The sequence below is a fragment of the Pseudophryne corroboree genome, chromosome 6 (genome assembly GCF_028390025.1).
Source record: "Pseudophryne corroboree isolate aPseCor3 chromosome 6, aPseCor3.hap2, whole genome shotgun sequence".
NCBI lineage: Eukaryota > Metazoa > Chordata > Amphibia > Anura > Myobatrachidae > Pseudophryne > Pseudophryne corroboree.
This window is the reverse complement of record NC_086449.1, coordinates 574,690,012-574,708,882: the sequence shown is the minus strand read 5'-3', so window position 1 is coordinate 574,708,882 and position 18,871 is coordinate 574,690,012. Positions and strand designations below refer to the sequence as shown.

The 18,871-nt window shown below is 47.8% G+C and overlaps 1 protein-coding gene and 1 pseudogene across 2 annotated transcripts in view; both read left to right on the top strand.

Moving 5' to 3' along the window:
* Nucleotides 1–18,871, top strand: part of KDM3B (lysine demethylase 3B) — a 308,304-nt gene that overhangs the window by 185,201 nt on the left and 104,232 nt on the right. The window lies entirely within an intron of this gene.
* Nucleotides 619–740, top strand: LOC134938765 (U5 spliceosomal RNA; annotated as a pseudogene).

The window sequence follows — 18,871 nt, the reverse complement described above, 5'->3', positions numbered from 1 at the left end:
CAGAGGTGACAGTAAATAATGCAGACATGTATTATAACCTGTCCTGTGATATCAGAATATTAATGATTATCATGTATAATAGGCTATTGAGCCTATATATATTAATATCTGTGATGATCACTGTATAATAGGCTATTGAGCCTATATTAATGTATGTGATTATCACTGTATAATAGGCTATTGAGCCTATATATTAATATCTGTAATTATCAAATAGGCTATTGAGCCTATATTAATGCTGTATAATAGCCTATTGAGCATATATATATTAATGTCTGTAATTATCATAGGCTATTGAGCCTATATATATATATATATATATATATATATATATATATATATATATATATATTCATATTCATAGAGCATGTGTTGTACCCATACTGTGATTATACTGTATAAGAGGCTATATTAACACTGAACAATTGTAACTTGTTCAGGTGATTATCACAGTCAGCATGGCAAAGGGGCCATTTTAACATGCTTCCTGTTGTTTTTCCAGTTTGTAATTCTGGAACATTCCTGCCCTACATCTCTAAGCCACCAGAGGCGCAGGGGTGTTAGTGGGAATTTGGTTCGGGTTTCACATGCCCATGTGAATTGCTTTTCACATAAAGAATACTCTGGTTTCTCTTCAGATCGAATAAAGCTTTCGCTTTTTACTACAGATTTCCGTTGAGAGAAACAACCATGAGTTTCATATAAATATGCTTTTCAGCAATAAAATATATATATATGGTAATAACTTCAATAAGTCGTGCAAGTGTCTGTCCGTTGACTATTGTGGTGTCTGTCTGCATAGCGAGTAAGGCTCTAGCGCAGACTAAAAATTGCATTGGCAATTCAAATTAAAAGAGCGGTAACGGAGTCTCGGAAGTTACTCCACCAGCACTAACGAAGGACAGTCTTTCCAAAGGGCCAATTTCCCTTTGGGTACCAGGGTGTTTATTTAACTGGTCTTATAATTTAATGCACGATTCTATGTCAAATCTCACACCGATAACTACGAGTGAGAAGGGTACATTAGTCCAGCACTCAGTGCGGCCCAGTGAGTCAATGTCTACGTTTTTACAGAGACTAAGTAGACTCTAACCACTATTTAATCGTTTCCAAAATGACGCGATCCGCCATTGGTAAATGCGTCTGTGTCAAACATTATAAAGACCCAAGATACATTTGGGTCACTAGACTATGTATGGAAACAATAAACTGTTAAAAGAAGCTGCAGAGTATATCTGTAAAGCTTCTGCTAACGCCGGTTACTTCGATTCTCACTTTTCATCGTCGCTAGTTTAAGCGCGACAAGGCCAGAGCTTGTTTGGTCCTAAATTTGATATTCAGCCATTACCGCATCCAGTATCAAAACGGAAATACTTGTGCTGGCGTTTAATCCCTTTAGACTTCAGTTTTTTCAAGGCGGTGGTACAAAACAGTCACGCCTTGTAACGACAGGACGCTACAGTCAGCAAGCCAGTGGCTTGATGACCTCTTAGGCCATCTCCATGTTCCAATGTGGAAGCGCGTCTTTACACGTTACATTTGCGGGGTTTCCAGACATCAACTCATGGATGTCTCAGCTATTTACAGATTAAAGGATAAGACTGCCTCTGTCGAACGGTTTGGCAGGTTGCCATTTAGTCTCTGCTAGTTTTCAGCTGTCTTTATAACCAGGCAGTAGTACACCAACAGAGTCAGGGTTACTTATTCCCCTCTGTTTGGGGTAACAAAACCAGACAGCTCCGTCGCAGTCTCAATCAGCAAGTCACTTAATGCAGTTTGAAAATGGATTTTCTGCGGTTAGTATTTGCATATTGGAGCCACAAAATTGCATAATTTCACTTGATCTTCACAATGCGTATTTACCCATTCCGGTTTGGTCATCACAGGTTCTAGCGTTTGCAAAACGCCACAACCATTAACCATTTCAGGTCTACCATTTGGCTTCTTGTCAACGCCTCGGGTATTTACCAAAGTGATGTTGGTGATGATGGCTCATCTCAGAGACCTGCCAGTGACAATCGTTCCATACTTAGACGATCTGCTCATAAGAACTCTGTCTCAACAAAGTTCCTTTAACTTGCGCTACTAATGTATACTGCGGTGGCAGATCAAGTTCAAAAATAATCGCATCTAATTCCGTCTAAACGACGTCAATTCCTAGGTAAGATTATAAATACGGTAAATCGAAGACATTTACCTACTACACCAGCAAGAACAAATGTACATCTAGTAATTAGTGCAAAACACGCACACTAGCGGTACATTGCTGTATTCGCCTGTTAAGAATAATGATGTGTTTCAAAGCGATTTAGTTCGCCGGCCTTCACTCGCGTTTCCCACAGAGGGGCGAGGGTGTATATAATCTGGGCGAGAGTCTCAGAGGTTCAGGAGTTGTAGTTAAAAAAGATCAGCGACAGAGGTTCTGAAACGGATCACGACAGATTGCTGTCGATAAATGTCCTGGAACTCTGTGCATTTTACAATGCACTACATGCTTCGCTTTCAGTCTGACCAACAGTCAGACAACGCAACGGGAGTTGCATACACAACAACCAGGGAGAACCAAGAAGCCGCATGGCAATGCGGCAGGTAACTCGAATCCTCAATTGCCCAGAACACCATTATGTGATAATGTCAACGGGGTTCATTCCGTGAGTGGACATCTGTTAGACAGATGATCTCACCCGTCAGGATTTAGATCCTGAAAACTGGACATTAAATCCAGAGGTGTTTCATATGTGAGTCCACAGAAGGGGGTTACCCTCAGGTATACATGATGGCATCTCGCCACAATTACAAAAGCTCAGTATGTGTACAAAACAACAGATCACAAGGGCAGTGGCGGTGGAGTCTCTCACATTCGTGTGGTCATTCAGCATCGTGTATCTGGCTCCACCATTTTCCGCTGCTCTCTCCGTTGCCAAAACGGATCATAAGACAGTTCGTCACAGTCATACTAGTGATATCTCATGGGTTTCGGAGAGCTTGCTTCTCGAATCTCCAAGGAATACTTGCACACGATCTTGGCCCGCTCATAATACGTCCAGCCTGTTACATCAGGGAACGTTCTTTTACCCATAGTTACCTATGTACCTATTACCTATGTACCGCAGCTGCGGTTGACGGGGTGAGGGTTCAGACCGCCCTCTTAAGAAAAGAAATAGGGCATTACAGTATTATACCAACCATGTTACGAGCTAGTAAGCCGCTTAAGGCAGCTCATTATTACAAAATTTGGTGTGCTTACATAGGTGGTAAAGCTCGGAAGTTTCCGACATCATCCTTCAAGTTACCCGTATTCTGTTAAACGGGGTGGGATGGAAAACTGCGTTTATCTGCACTGAGGGTGCAGGTATCTGTGTGGTCAACTTATTTTCAAAGACGTTTGACTCTATTGCGTCTGTACACACCTTTCTACAAGGTGTCATCAAAGTGCAGCCTCCATTTATCCCACCTACAGCGCCAGGTGACTTGAGGTTGGGTTCAGATTTCTTACAGTTTTCATATTTTGAACCCTTACAATAAATGGGGATTAAGTTTCTCACTTGGGAAAACATTTCTCTAACGTCCTAGTGGATGCTGGGGACTCCGTCAGGACCATGGGGATTAGCGGGCTCCGCAGGAGACAGGGCACATCTAAAAAGCTTTTTTAGGTCACATGGTGTGTACTGGCTCCTCCCCCTATGACCCTCCTCCAAGCCTCAGTTAGGTTTTTGTGCCCGTCCGAGAAGGGTGCAAACTGGATGGCTCTCTTAAGGAGCTATTTAGTAAAGTTTTTTTTAGGTTTCTAATCAGTGATTCCTGCTGGCGACAGGATCACTGCAACGAGGGACCTAGGGGAGAGACTTGCAACTCACCTGCGTGCAGGAGGATTGAAGTCTTAGGCTACTGGACACTGAGCTCCAGAGGGAGTCGGAACACAGGTCAGCCTGGGGTTCGTCCCGGAGCCGCGCCGCCGATCCCCCTTACAGACGCTGAAGAAAGACGGCGGGACGGAGGTCCGGAAACAGGCGGCAGAAGACTTCACAGTCTTCAGAGAGGTAGCGCACAGCACTGCAGCTGTGCGCCATTGTTGTCACACGGCTCACTGACACGGTCACGGAGGGTGCAGGGCGCTGCTGGGGGCGCCCTGGGCAGCAATATAAATACCTATTTGGCAAATAAATACATCACATATAGCCATTAAGGCTATATGTATGTATTTTAACCCAGGCCAGTTATTAAAAAACCGGGAGGAAAAGCCCGCCGAAAAAGGGGCGGAGCTTATTCTCCTCAGCACACGGCGCCATTTTCCTGATCAGCTCCGCTGGTGAGGAAGGCTCCCACTCTCCCCTGCACTGCACTACAGAAACAGGGTTAAAAGAGAAGGGGGGCATAAATTGGCGATATAATGATATATTAAGAGCGCATATATAGAAACAACACCTTCTAGGGTTGTTATATACATTATAGCGCTTTTGGTGTGTGCTGGCAAACTCTCCCTCTGTCTCCCCAAAGGGCTAGTGGGTCCTGTCCTCTATCAGAGCATTCCCTGTGTGTGTGCTGTATGTCGGTACGTGTGTGTCGACATGTATGAGGAAAATGTTGGTGAGGAGGCGGAGCAAATTGCCTGTAATGTTGATGTCACTCTCTAGGGAGTCGACACCGGAATGGATGGTCTACTTATGGAATTACGTGATAATGTCAACACGCTGCAAGACGGTTGACGACATGAGATGGCCGGCGGACAAATTAGTACCGGTCCAGGCGTCTCAGACACCGTCAGGGGCTTGTAAAAACGCCCATTTACCTCAGTCGGTCGACAGACACAGACATGGACACTGACCCCAGTGTCGACGGTGAAGAAACATACGTAATTTTCCTTTAGGGCCACGAGTTACATGTTAAGGGCAATGAAGGAGCAGTTACATATTCTGATACTACAAGTACCACAAATAAGGGTATTTTGTAGGGTGTGAATAAACTACTTGTAGTTTTGCCTGAATCAGATAAATTAAATGAAGTGTGTGATGATACGTGGGGTTCCTCCGATAGAAAGTTATGGGCGGTATACCCTTTCCCGCCAGAAGTAAGGGCGAGTTGGGAAACACACCTTAGGGTGGATAAGGCGCTCACACGCTTATAAAAACATGGCGTTACCGTCTCTAGATACGGCCGCCCTCAAGAAACAGCTGATAGGAAGCTGAAAAATATCATGACAGTATATACACACATACTGGTGTTATACTACGACCAGCAATCGCCTCAGCCTGGATGTGCAGCGCTGAGGGGGCTTGGTCGGATTTCCTGACTGAAAATTTTGATACCCTTGACAGGGACAAGATTTTATTGACTATAGAGCATTTTAAGGATGCATTTCTATATATGCGTGATGCGCAGAGGGATATTTGCATTCTGGCATCAAGAGTAAATGTGATGTACATATCTGCCAGACGAAGACACGACAGTGGTCAGGTGAGGCAGATTCCAGACGGCATGTGGAAGTATTGCCGTATAAAGGGGCGGTCCATCGGACCTGGTGGCCATGGCAACAGCTGAAAAATCCACCTTTTGTTACCCCGAATCACATATCGGCAAAAAAGGACACAGTCTTTTCAGTCTCAGTCCTTTCGTCCCCATACGGGCAGGCGGGCAAAGGCCAGTCATATCTGCCCAGGGGTAGAGGAAAGGGAAGAAGACTGCAGCAAGCAGCCCATTCCCAGGAACAGAAGCCCCTCACAGCTTCTGCCAAGTCCGCAGCATAACGCTGGGGCCGTACAAGCGGACTCAGGTGCGGTAGGGGGTCATCTCAAGAGTTTCAGTACGCAGGGGGCTCACTCGCAAGGGAACTCCGGGATCCTACATGTAGTATCCCAGGTGTACATTGGAAATTCGAGACATCTCCCCCTCACACAATTCACAGGCTGTATTCCCAGCAGGTGATAATCAAAGTACCCCTCTTACAACATGGAAGGGGGTAGTATTCCACACTATATTGTGGTACTGAAGCCAACCGGCTCGGTGAGATCTGAAATATTTGAACACTTACATACAAGCGTTCAAATCAAGATGGAGTCACTCAGAGCAGTGATAGCGAACCAGGAAGAAGGGGACGATATGGTGTCACTGGATATCAGGGACGCTTACCTACAGGTCCAAATTTGCCCTTCTCACCAAGGGTACTTCAGGTTCCTGGTACAGAACTGTCACTATCAGTTCAGACGCTGCCGTTTGGGTTGTCCACGGCGCCCCGGGTCTTTACCAAGGTAATGGCCGGAATGATGATTTTTCTTAAAAGGAAACATGGACGCTTTCCTGATAAGGGCAAGGTCCAGAGAACAGTTGGAGGTCGGAGTAGCACTATCTTAAGTAGTTCTACGACCGCACGAGTGGATTCTAAATATTCCAAAATCGCAGCTTTTTCCGATGACACGTCTACTGTTCATAGGGATGATTCTGGACACAGTCCAGAAAAACGTGTTTCTCCCAGTGGAGAAAGCCAGGGAGTTATCCGAGCTAATCGGGATCCTCCTAAAACCAGGAAAAGTGTCAGTGCATCATTGCACAAGAGTCCTGGTAAAAATGGTGGCTTATTACGAAGCAATTCCATTCGGCAGATTTCCCGCAAGAACTCTTCGGTGGGATCTGCTGGACAAATGGTCCGGATCGCATCCTCAGATGCATCAGCGGATAACCCTATATCCAAGGACAAGGGTGTCTCTCCTGTGGTGATTACAGAGTGCTCATCTTCTAGAGGGCCGCAGATTTGGCATTCAGGATTGGATGCCGGTGACCACGGAGGCCAGCCTGAGAGGCTGGAGAACAGTCACACAGGGAAAAAATTTCCAGGGAAGTGTGATTAAGTCTGGAGAATTCTCTCTGCATAAATAAGCTTAGAGCAAATTTATAAGGCTCTAAACTTAGCAAGACCTCTGCTTCACGGTCAGCCGGTATTGATCCAGTGGGATAACATCACGGCAGTCGCCCACGTAAACAGAAAGGGCGGCACAAGAAGCAGGAGGGCAGTGACAAAACTGCAAGGATTTTTCGCTAGGCGGAAAATCATGTGTTAGCACTGTCAGCAGTGTTCTTTCCGGGAGTGGACGACTGGGAAGCAGACTTCCTCAGCAGGCATGACCTCCACCCGGGAGAGTGGAAACTTCATAGGGAAGTTTTTCAGCATGATTGTGGACCGTTGGCAAAGACCAAAGGTGGACATGATAGCGTCCCGCCCGAAAAACGGGACAGGTATTCCGCCAGGTCATGAGACCTTCAGGCGATAGCTGTGGATGTTCTGGTAACACCGGGGGTGTACCAGTCAGTGTATGGGTTCCCTCCTCTGTTTCTCATAACCAAGGTATTGAGAATTATAAGACATAGAGGAGTATGAACTATACTAGTGGCTCCGGATGGGCCAAGAGGGACTTGGTACCCGGAGCTTCAAGAGATGCTCACAGAGGACTAAGGGCCTGGGGAGCTAAGAAGGGACTTGCTTCAGCAAGTACCATGTCTTTTCCAAGAATTACCGCGGCTGCGTTTGACGGCATGGCGGTTGAATACCGGATTCTGAAGGGAAAAAGGCATTCCATAAGAGGTCATACCTACCTTGGTCAAAGCCAGGAAGGAGGTGACCGCACAACGTCATCACCACATGTGGTGAAAATATGTTGCGTGGGTAAGGCCAGGAAGGCTCCACGAAGGAAATTCAACTAGGTCGATTCTGCACTTCCTGAAAACAGGAGTGTTTTGAGCCTCAAATTGGGGTTCATTAAGATTTAAATTTCGGCCCTGTAGATTTTCTTCCAGAAAAAATTGACTTCAGTTCCTGAAGTCCAGATTGTAAAGGGTGTATTCCATATACAGTTCTTTTGTGCCTCTAGGGGCACCGTGAGATCTCAACATAGTGTTGGGATTCCTTAAAATCATATTGGTTTGAACCGCTCAAATCTGTGGATTTGAAATATCTCACATGGAAAGTGACCATGCTGTTGACCAATATCTCACATGGAAAGTGACCATGTTGTTTGTCCTGGCCTCGGCCAGGCGATTGTCAAAAAGAATGGGCGGCTTTGTTTTACAAAAGCCCATATTAAAATTTTCCATTTGAACAGGGCAGAACTGGGACTCGTCTCCAGTTTCTTCCTAAAGGGGTGTCAGCGTTGTCACCTGAAACAACCTATTGTGGTGCCTGCGGCTACTGGGGACTTGGAGGACTCCAAGTTACTAGACGTGTCAGGGCCCTAAAAATATATATATATATATATATATATATATATATATATATATATATATATATATATATATATATATATAGTTAGTTAGGACGGCTGGAGTCAGAAAGTCTGACTTGCTGTTTATATTGTATGCACCCAACAAGCTGGGTGCTCCTGCTTCTAAGCAGTCTATTGCACGCTAGATTTGTAGTACAATTCAGCTTGCACATTCTGTGGCAGGCCTGCCACAGCCGAAATATGTAGATGCCCATTCCACAAGGAAGGTGGCCTCATCCTGGGCGGCTGCCCGGGAGTCTCGGCATTATAACTTTGCCGAGCAGCTACGTGGTCAGGGGAGAACACGTTTGTAAAATTTTACAAATTTGATACTCTGGCTAAAGAGGACCTGGAGTTCTCTCATTCGGTGCTGCAGAGTCATCCGCACTCTCCCGCCCGTTTGGGAGCTTTGGTATAATCCCCATGGTCCAGACGGAGTCCCCAGCATCCACTAGGACGTTAGAGAAAATAAGAATTTACTCACCGGTAATTCTATTTCTCGTAGTCCGTAGTGGATGCTGGGCGCCCATCCCAAGTGCGGATTGTCTGCAATGCTTGTACATAGTTATTGTTACAAAAATCGGGTTATTACTATTGTTGTGAGCCATCTTTTCAGAGGCTACTTCGTTTTGTTATCATACTGTTAACTGGGTTCAGATCACAAGTTATACGGTGTGATTGGTGTGGCTGGTATGAGTCTTACCCGGGATTCAAGATCCTTCCTTATTGTGTACGCTCGTCCGGGCACAGTACCTAACTGAGGCTTGGAGGAGGGTCATAGGGGGAGGAGCCAGTACACACCATGTGACCTAAAAAAGCTTTTTAGATGTGCCCTGTCTCCTGCGGAGCCCGCTAATCCCCATGGTCCTGACGGAGTCCCCAGCATCCACTACGGACTACGAGAAATAGAATTATCGGTAAGTAAATTCTTATTTTTTCTTCTAGCCTTAGCTTCGGCAAGGGTTTTGTTTTCATATTTGGGTGCCTTGTATTCCAAGCCACCGTATTTGAGTTTTCTCATGACAAAGCAGATCTTCGGACGAATTCCACTTTCTTATTCTTCACATCAATAAACCAATAGTGGTTCCTGTGTTGACAGCACATTCTAGAATTCTGAATGTGGTACACGCATTACGCGTTTATATATGTTCCGAACGTCTACAGTACGTGATACGGATACGTTGTTTGTTCTCTATAATGCTGCCAACTGGGGTTAGCCAGTTTCTCAGCAGACATTATCCAGTGGGATAATAATGACTACAAGTCAGGCTTACTTTAAGGCTAAGTTACAATCGCCTACGTCAGTAATAGCTCATCCCACAGGTTCTGTGGGAATGTCAGACCCAGCGGGTCGTGGAGCGTCTACGACGCGGCTACATAGCCTTCAGTGCACCACGTTTGTGCACGTTTACACGTTATGAATGGTTGCGGCATCAGCATCTAGCTTTGGCTGCCTACTGTTACAAGTGTCAAACAGCTCTCCCGCCCACGAGGGAAGCTTTGGTACGTCCCAAGAGTACTCCAGTGACCCCTAGTGGATGAAAAAGAAAATAGGATTTTGGTACTTACCAGGTAAATCCTTTTCTTTGAATCCATAGGGGGCACTGGACGCCCACCCAGAGCAGTTTTACCTGGGTTGTTTTAAGCTCAGAGGAGCTTAGGGTAACACGTTTTACCTGGTTTGTATTAAGCTCAAAGGAGCTTATGGTAACACATTTTAACCGATTGGTTCAAACTATAAAGGTCTATCGGTTATGCTGTTAACTGTTTAGTTGACACTAACGTTATGGGTCAACTTTGTTGTTGTCCGTTATGTTATAGGAATTCTCCATTGTCAACCTCTCTATAGTAGTTCGCTCAGTAAAAACACTGGGTTCGTACACTGAGGTACTCTAGGGATATGGAGGGGTGGAGAGTTCTAAATTTAAATATTCAGTGCCTTTGTTCTGCTACGCCGCCCATATCCCTAAGAGTACTCCAGTGCCCCCTATGGATTCAAAGAAAAGGATTTACCTGGTAAGTACCAAAATCCTATTTTCAGTTGATAGTCTGCCATTGTGGGTCTTCCGAACTGCGATATGATGGCCTCTCGACAGAACCATCAGGTGCCAAGGTATGGCTCTTGCATACAGGATCCAGCAGCCTTTCTGGTAGATGTTCCCATGGGTGTAGTACGGTATGCCGGTGCTCGGGCTCCCGGCGACCAGCATACCGGCGCCGGGAGCCCGACCGCCAGCATACCGACAGCGTGGCGAGCGCAAAGGAGCCCCTTGCGGGCTCGCTGCGCTCGCCACGCTGCGGGCACGGTGGCGCGCTATGCGTGCTACACTATTTTATTCTTCCTCCAGGGGGGTCGTGGACCCCCACGAGGGAGAATAGCTGTCGGTATGCCGGGTGTCGGGATTCCGGCGCCGGTATACTGTGCGCCGGGATCCCGACATTCGGCATACTGAAGACCACCCGTTCCCACTCCTCTACATCTTGCCTGCAATCCAGATGATACTGCGAGTTCTCTGTAAGTTCAAGCAGGAAGGTGGCATGTTAATTCCGGAGGCCCCGGATTGACCTTGTCGCTGGTGGTACGCAGATCTTCATAGCCTCTAGGTCGACGCTCTGCTGCGTCTACCTCAGAGGCTGGATCTCTGTTTTCAGGGACCTTGCCTTCATCTGGATCTGGACAGTCTTGCTTTGATGGGGTGACTCTTGAGACATCCATTTTAAAGAAAAAGGGTTTTTCCAGACTGGGCTCATAGCCAGGAAACCTTCTTCAGCCAGCATTTATGATTGGGTTTGGAAGACTTTCTGCCTGGTGCTCTGATAGAGGGTATAATCCGTGCTCCTTAGGATTTTGCATCTGTTGCTTTTCCTTCAGGCAGGTGTAGACCTGGGTCTCTGCCTTGTCCGTTCTTTTCCAGCGTCAGTTGGACCAAATGCCTTGCGTATGTATCTTTTTGCAAGGAGTTCTACATTTTCAGTCTCCTGTCATGCCTACAGTAGCTTCATGGGACACAGCTCACCCGTTCAGGCCCCTTTGAACCTCTAGACCAGGGGTGGCCGGACTTTTGGGACCTGGGATCTACTTTTTGTTCCCATACTTACCGGTGATCTACCAGCATCGGATAACACCAATAATAATGCTCCCATTTAAAAATAGCATTAATAATGATGCCATCAAATACCTGGACCAATAATAATGCACACATTTAAAAATTATCATTAATAATGACCACAAATAACCCACTTCTGTGCAAATCCCCACTTTGCAGATCCCTCCTTGTGCAGATCCCCCCCCCCCCCCGCTTCCAGTCCCCTGCATAATAGCCCCCTGCACAGTAATCCCCTCTGTGCAGATCCTCCACCCTTTGTAGATTCCCCCCCCCCCCCCCTCGTCTAAAAAAAAAAAAAAAAAAACTTTGAAGATGCCACGCTCTGTGCTGATCTCCCCCCCTCTGCAGATCGTCGCTCCCCTTGTGAAGAAACTCCCTTTTGCATAACTTACCTGACAAGTTGTCACGCTGCCTAGCTTCAGTCCTCCCACTCCCCACATTCACGGCTCCAGCTTTCACGCTGCATGGGCTCCCGCTGTCGCCACCGCTAGCTGGCTCAAACTGTATCCATCTAGTGCCCAGGCTCCTCACATCGCGGGCAGTGGCGTATCTAGAATGGGTGCAGTGTGTGCGGTGCACACGGGCCCCTGGGTCCAGAGGGGGCCCACACCGCACACACTGTACCCATTTTTTATATACTTACCGTTGTGTCCTCTGTGAGTGTGTGTCCCCTCCTCTTCCGTAGCCGACAGCGCTGCCGGTTATGGAAGAGGAGGGGACCTGCACACGGGTCTCCTCTTCCGTAGATACGCCCCTGATCGCTGGTGACGTACACTCTCACACACTGCATCCCTGGGAACTGTGAAGAGAAGTGGCAGCAGGCTCCTTACAGTTATTTTCTGTTAAGTTTATCTCGATCTACCGGCGGATGCTCCACGAGCTACCGGTAGATCACCCTCTACCTTTTACCCACCTCTGCTCTAGACACAGAACTACACTGACTCATGTTTAAGACATTTTTCCTCTTAGCTGTCACCTCAGTCCATAGGGAGTATGATCTTAGTGCCGTATCCTGCCACTACCCTTTTCCGTTTCATGCGAACAGGGCGGTCCTTCATATTTGCTTGAATTACTTGCTCAAGGTTGTCTCACAATTTCACGTCAACCAGGGAATAGTTGTCCCATCTTTTGTGTGTAGATGTGGTGCGGGCTCTCCCCATATATGTGGACAGGACCAGTGAGAGATATAGTTACATAGTTGTTGAGGCTGAAAAAAGACAAATGTCCATCGAGTTCAACCTGTATTATATTTTTTTATATTATATCCGTAAGTTACATTCCCTGTTCGTTTTGTAATGATTTTCACAAACGGGGCTGGCCAGCTTTAAAGCAGACCTTGGCCAGGTGTTTCCGTTATTCGCCAGGCTTATTTGGCGCAAACCTTCCGACCCTTGCCGGGGTGACTGCTCACTCACGATCAGTTGAAGCTTCTTGGGCAGCTCAGCATGCGTCCTCTGTGAAACGGCTTTGCAAGGTGGCCACGTGGTCTTCTGTCCATACGTCTATCAGGTTTTATGTGTGTGACACCTTTTGCATCTGCTGACACCGCCTTCGTACGTAGGGTCATTAGCTCAGTCCAGGAGCGTCTCCGCCATTGAGGGGACAGCTTTAGGATGTCAGTGTAGATCACTGTGCCCCCTAGTGGACGAAAATGAAAATAGAATTTATGGTCTTGGGTAAATGCTTTTCTTTGAGTCCATAGTGGGCACAGGGCACAGTCCCTAATGCACCTGACTTGCAGGTCCTTGTTCCTATATTGGTGAGTGTGTGTTTGACTCTCCGGTGCAGATGTCTGTGTGTGCGTGATGGTATTCCTTCCTCACTTCTGCTGTGGGCTTGCTAACTAAACTCGTGGGCCTCGGGCGGAGTATTGGGGATAGGTAGACTGAGGGCTGCTGGGTGCAAGAACTGTAACCCTTTGGTGCCTGGAATCTATCCCATCCAGTCTATACCCCAGTGTTGATCCTTGTGCTCCCTATGGACTCAAAGAAAAGGATTTACCTAGGTAAGACCATAAATCCTATTTCTCTGACGTCCTAGTGGATGCTGGGGACTCCGTAAGGACCATGGGGAATAGCGGCTCCGCAGGAGACTGGGCACAGCTAAGAAAGATTTAGGACTACCTGGTGTGCACTGGCTCCTCCCACTATGACCCTCCTCCAGACTTCAGTTAGAATCCTGTGCCCGGCTGAGCTGGATGCACACTAGGGGCTCTCCTGAGCTCCTAGAGAGAAAGTATATTTTAGGTTTTTTATTTTACAGTGAGATCTGCTGGCAACAGACTCACTGCAGCGAGGGACTAAGGGGAGAAGAAGCGAACCTACCTAACTGGTGGTAGCTTGGGCTTCTTAGGCTACTGGACACCATTAGCTCCAGAGGGATCGACCTCATGGAACCGGCCATTGGTGTTCGGTCCCGGAGCCGCGCCGCCGGCCCCCTTACAGAGCCAGAAGCAAGAAGAATCCGGAAAATCGGCGGCAGAAGACATCAGTCTTCACCAAGGTAGCGCACAGCACTGCAGCTGTGCGCCATTGCTCCTCATACACACTTCACACTCCGGTCACTGAGGGTGCAGGGCGCTGGGAGGGGGCAATAAATACTGAGAAGCAATAAATACACCTTGGCTGGCAAATATATCACAATATATAGCCCCAGAGGCTATATATGTGATAAATACCCCTGCCAGAATCCATAAAAAAGCGGGAGAAAAGTCAGCCGAAAAAGGGGCGGAGCTATCTCCCTCAGCACACTGGCGCCATTTCTCCCTCACAGCTCCGCTGGAAGGAAGCTCCCTGGCTCTCCCCTGCAGTCTACACTACAGAAAAGGGTAAAAAAGAGAGGGGGGGCACTAAATTTAGGCGCAATATACATATAGCAGCTATAAGGGGATATAATTTAGTTAATCCCTGATTTATATAGCGCTCTGGTGTGTGCTGGCATACTCTCTCTCTGTCTCCCCAAAGGGCTTTGTGGGGTCCTGTCTTCTGTCAGAGCATTTCCTGTGTGTGTGCGGTGTGTCGGTACGGCTGTGTCGACATGTTTGATGAGGAGACTTATGTGGAGGAGGAGCAGGTGCCTATAAATGTGTTGTCACCCCCTGCGGGGCAGACACCGGAGTGGATGGACTTGTGGAAGGAATTACGCGAAAGGGTCGACTCCTTACATAAAAAATTTGACGACATGCCAAATGCGGGGCAGCCGGCTTCTCAGCCCGTGCCTGCCCAGACGTCTCAAAAGTCATCAGGGGCTCTAAAACGCCCGCTACCTCAGATGGCAGACACAGATGTCGACACGGATACTGATACCAGTGTCGACGACGAAGAGACTAATGTAATGTCCAATAGGGCCACTCGTTATATGATTGAGGCAATGAAAAATGTTTTACACATTTCTGAGGTGACCCCAGGTACCACAAAAAAGGGTATTATGTTTGGGGAGAAAAAACTACCAGTAGTTTTTCCCCCTTCTGAAGAATTGAATGAAGTGTGTGAACTAGCGTGGGCTTCCCCCGATAAAAAATTGGTAATTTCAAAAAAATTACTAATGGCGTACCCTTTCCCGCCAGAGGATAGGTCACGTTGGGAAACACCCCCTAGGGTGGATAAAGCACTTACGCGCTTATCAAAAAAGGTGGCACTGCCGTCCCAGGATACGGCCGCCCTAAAGGAACCTGCTGACAGAAAGCAGGAGGCTCTCCAGAAAGCTGTATATACACACACTGGTATTATACTGAGACCAGCTATTGCCTCAGCATGGATGTGCAGTGCTGCAGCTGCATGGTCAGACTCCCTGTCAGAAAACATTGACACCCTAGACAGGGACACTATATTGCTAAACGTAGAGCATATTAAAGACGCTGTCTTTTACATAAGAGATGCACAGAGGGATATTTGCCGGCTGGCATCAAAAATAAGTGCACTGTCCATTTGTGCCAGGAGAGGGTTATGGACCCGGCAGTGGACAGGTGATGCAGATTCTAAAAAGCACATGGAAGTTTTGCCTTATAAGGGTGAGGAGTTGTTCGGGGATGGTCTTTCAGACAGAGGGGCAGATTTATTAAGCTCGGTGAAGTGATAAAGTGGAAGGTGATAAAGGACCAGCCAATCCGATCCTAACTACCATGTCACAGGCTGGGTTTGAAAAATGACAGTTAGGAGCTGACTGGCTGGTCCTTTATCACCTTCCACTTTATCACTTCACCGAGCTTAATAAATCTGCCCCTTAGTGTCCACAGCAACAGCTGGGAAGTCAGCATTTTTGCCACATGTCCCCTCACAACCAAAGAGAGCACCGTATTATCAGGTGCAGTCCTTTCACCCCCAAAAGAGCAGACGGGGTAGAGGCGCGTCCTTTCTGCCCAGAGGCAGAGGTAGGGGAAAAAAGCTGCAGCATACAGCCACTTCCCAGGAACAAAAGTCCTCCCCCGCTTCTTCTGCTAAGTCCGCCGCATGACGCTGGGGCTCAGCAGGCGGAGCCAGGTACGGTGGGGGGCCGTCTCAAAAACTTCAGCAATCAGTGGGCTCGCTCACAGGTAGATCCCTGGATCCTTCAAGTGGTATCTCAGGGGTACAGGCTGGAATTCGAGACATCCCCCCCGCCGTTTCCTCAAATCTGCCTTACCAACGACTCCTTCAGAAAGGGAGGCTGTGTTAGAGGCAATTCACAAGCTGTATTCCCAGCAGGTGATAGTCAAGGTGCCCCTACTTCAACAAGGACGGGGTTACTATTCCACAATGTTTGTGGTACCGAAACCGGACGGTTCGGTGAGACCCATTTTAAATTTGAAATCCTTGAACACATATTTAAGAAAATTCAAGTTCAAGATGGAATCGCTCAGGGCGGTTATTGCAAGCCTGGAAGAGGGAGATTACATGGTATCTCTGGACATCAAGGATGCTTACCTGCATGTCCCCATTTACCATCCTCACCAGGAGTACCTCAGATTTGTGGTACAGGATGGTCATTACCAATTCCAGACGTTGCCGTTCGGCCTGTCCACGGCACCGAGGGTATTTACCAAGGTAATGGCCGAAATGATGATACTCCTTCGGAAAAAGGGAGTTTTAATTATCCCATACTTGGACGATCTCCTGATAAGGGCGAGGTCCAGAGAGCAGTTGTTGGTCGGCGTAGCATTATCTCAGGAGATGCTACACCAGCACGGTTGGATTCTGAATATTCCAAAGTCTCAGCTGGTTCCGGCGACACGTCTACTGTTCCTGGGGATGATTCTGGACACAGTCCAGAAAAAAGTGTTTCTCCCAGAGGAGAAAGCCAAGGAGCTGTCATCTCTAGTGAGAGGCCTCCTGAAACCAAAACAGGTGTCGGTGCATCATTGCACGCGAGTCCTGGGAAAGATGGTAGCTTCCTACGAAGCGATTCCATTCGGCAGGTTCCATGCCAGAACTTTTCAGTGGGACCTGTTGGACCAATGGTCCGGATCGCATCTTCAAATGCATCGGTTGATAACCCTGTCTCCAAGGACCAGGGTGTCTCTGCTGTGGTGGCTGCAGAGTGCTCATCTCAGAGAGGGCCGCAGATTCGGCATACAGGACTGGGTCCTGGTGACCACGGATGCCAGCCTTCGGGGCTGGGGTGCAGTCACACGGGGAAGAAACTTCCAAGGACTTTGGTCAAGTCAGGAGACTTCCCTACACATAAATGTTCTGGAACTGACGGCCATTTACAATGCCCTAAGTCAAGCAAAGCCCCTGCTTCAAAACCAGCCGGTTCTGATCCAGTCAGACAACATCACGGCAGTCACCCATGTAAATCGACAGGGCGGCACAAGAAGCAGGATGGCGATGGCAGAAGCCACAAGGATTCTCCGATGGGCGGAAAATCACGTGTTAGCACTGTCAGCAGTGTTCATTCCGGGAGTGGACAACTGGGAAGCAGACTTCCTCAGCAGGCACGACCTCCACCCGGGAGAGTGGGGACTTCATCCAGAAGTCTTCCAACTGATTGTAAACCGTTGGGAAAAGCCACAGGTGGACATGATGGCGTCCTGCTTAAACAAAAAGCTAGAAAAATATTGCACCAGGTCAAGAGACCCTCAGGCGATAGCTGTGGACGCTCTAGTGACACCGTGGGTGTACCGGTCGGTTTATGTGTTCCCTCCTCTTCCTCTCATACCCAAGGTACTGAGGATAATAAAGAAAAGAGGAGTAAGAACTATTCTCATTGTTCCAGATTGGCCAAGAAGGTCTTGGTACCCGGAACTTCAAGAATTAATCTCAGAGGACCCATGGCCTCTGCCGCTCAGACAGGACTTGCTGCTGCAGGTGCCCTGTCTGTTCCAAGACTTACCGCGGCTGCGTTTAACGGCATGGCGGTTGAACACCGGATCCTAAAAGAAAAGGGTATTCCGGAGGAAGTCATTCCTACGCTTATTAAAGCTAGAAAAGATGTAACCGTACAACATTATCACCGCATATGGCGAAAATATGTTGCGTGGTGTGAGGCCAGGAAGGCCCCAACGGAGGAATTCCAGCTAGGTCGATTTCTGCACTTCCTACAGTCAGGGATGACTATGGGCCTAAAACTGGGTTCCATTAAGGTCCAGATTTCGGCTCTGTCGATTTTCTTCTAAAAAGAACTGGCTTCACTGCCTGAAGTTCAGACATTTGTCAAGGGAGTGCTGCATATTCAGCCTCCTTTTGTGCCTCCAGTGGCACCGTGGGACCTCAACGTGGTGTTGGATTAAATAAAGTCACATTGGTTTGAGCCACTCAAAACCGTGGATTTAAAATATCTCACGTGGAAAGTGGTCATGCTTTTGGCCTTGGCTTCGGCAAGGCGTGTGTCAGAATTGGCGGCTTTGTCATGTAAAAGCCCCTATTTGATTTTCCATATGGATAGGGCAGAATTGAGGACTCGTCCCCAGTTTCTTCCTAAGGTGGTATCAGCTTTTCACTTGAACCAACCTATCGTGGTGCCTGCGGCTACTAGGGACTTGGAGGACTCCAAGTTACTGGACGTAGTCAGGGCCTTGAAAATGTATGTTTCCAGGACGGCTGGAGTCAGGAAGACTGACTCGCTATTTATCCTGTATGCACCAAACAAGATGGGTGCTCCTGCTTCAAAGCAGACTATTGCTCGCTGGATTTGTAGCACAGTTCAGCTTGCGCATTCGGTGGCTGGCTTGCCGCAGCCTAAATCTGTAAAAGCCCATTCCACGAGGAAAGTGGGCTCTTCTTGGGCGGCTGCCCGAGGGGTCTCTGCTTTACAACTTTGCCGAGCTGCTACTTGGTCAGGGGCAAACACGTTTGCAAAATTCTACAAACTTGATACCCTGGCTGAGGAGGACCTTAAGTTCTCTCATTCGGTGCTGCAGAGTCATCCGCACTCTCCCGCCCGTTTGGGAGCTTTGGTATAATCCCCATGGTCCTTACGGAGTTCCCAGCATCCACTAGGGCGTCAGAGAAAATAAGATTTTACTCACCGGTAAATCTATTTCTCGTAGTCCGTAGTGGATGCTGGGCGCCCGTCCCAAGTGCGGACTGTCTGCAATAC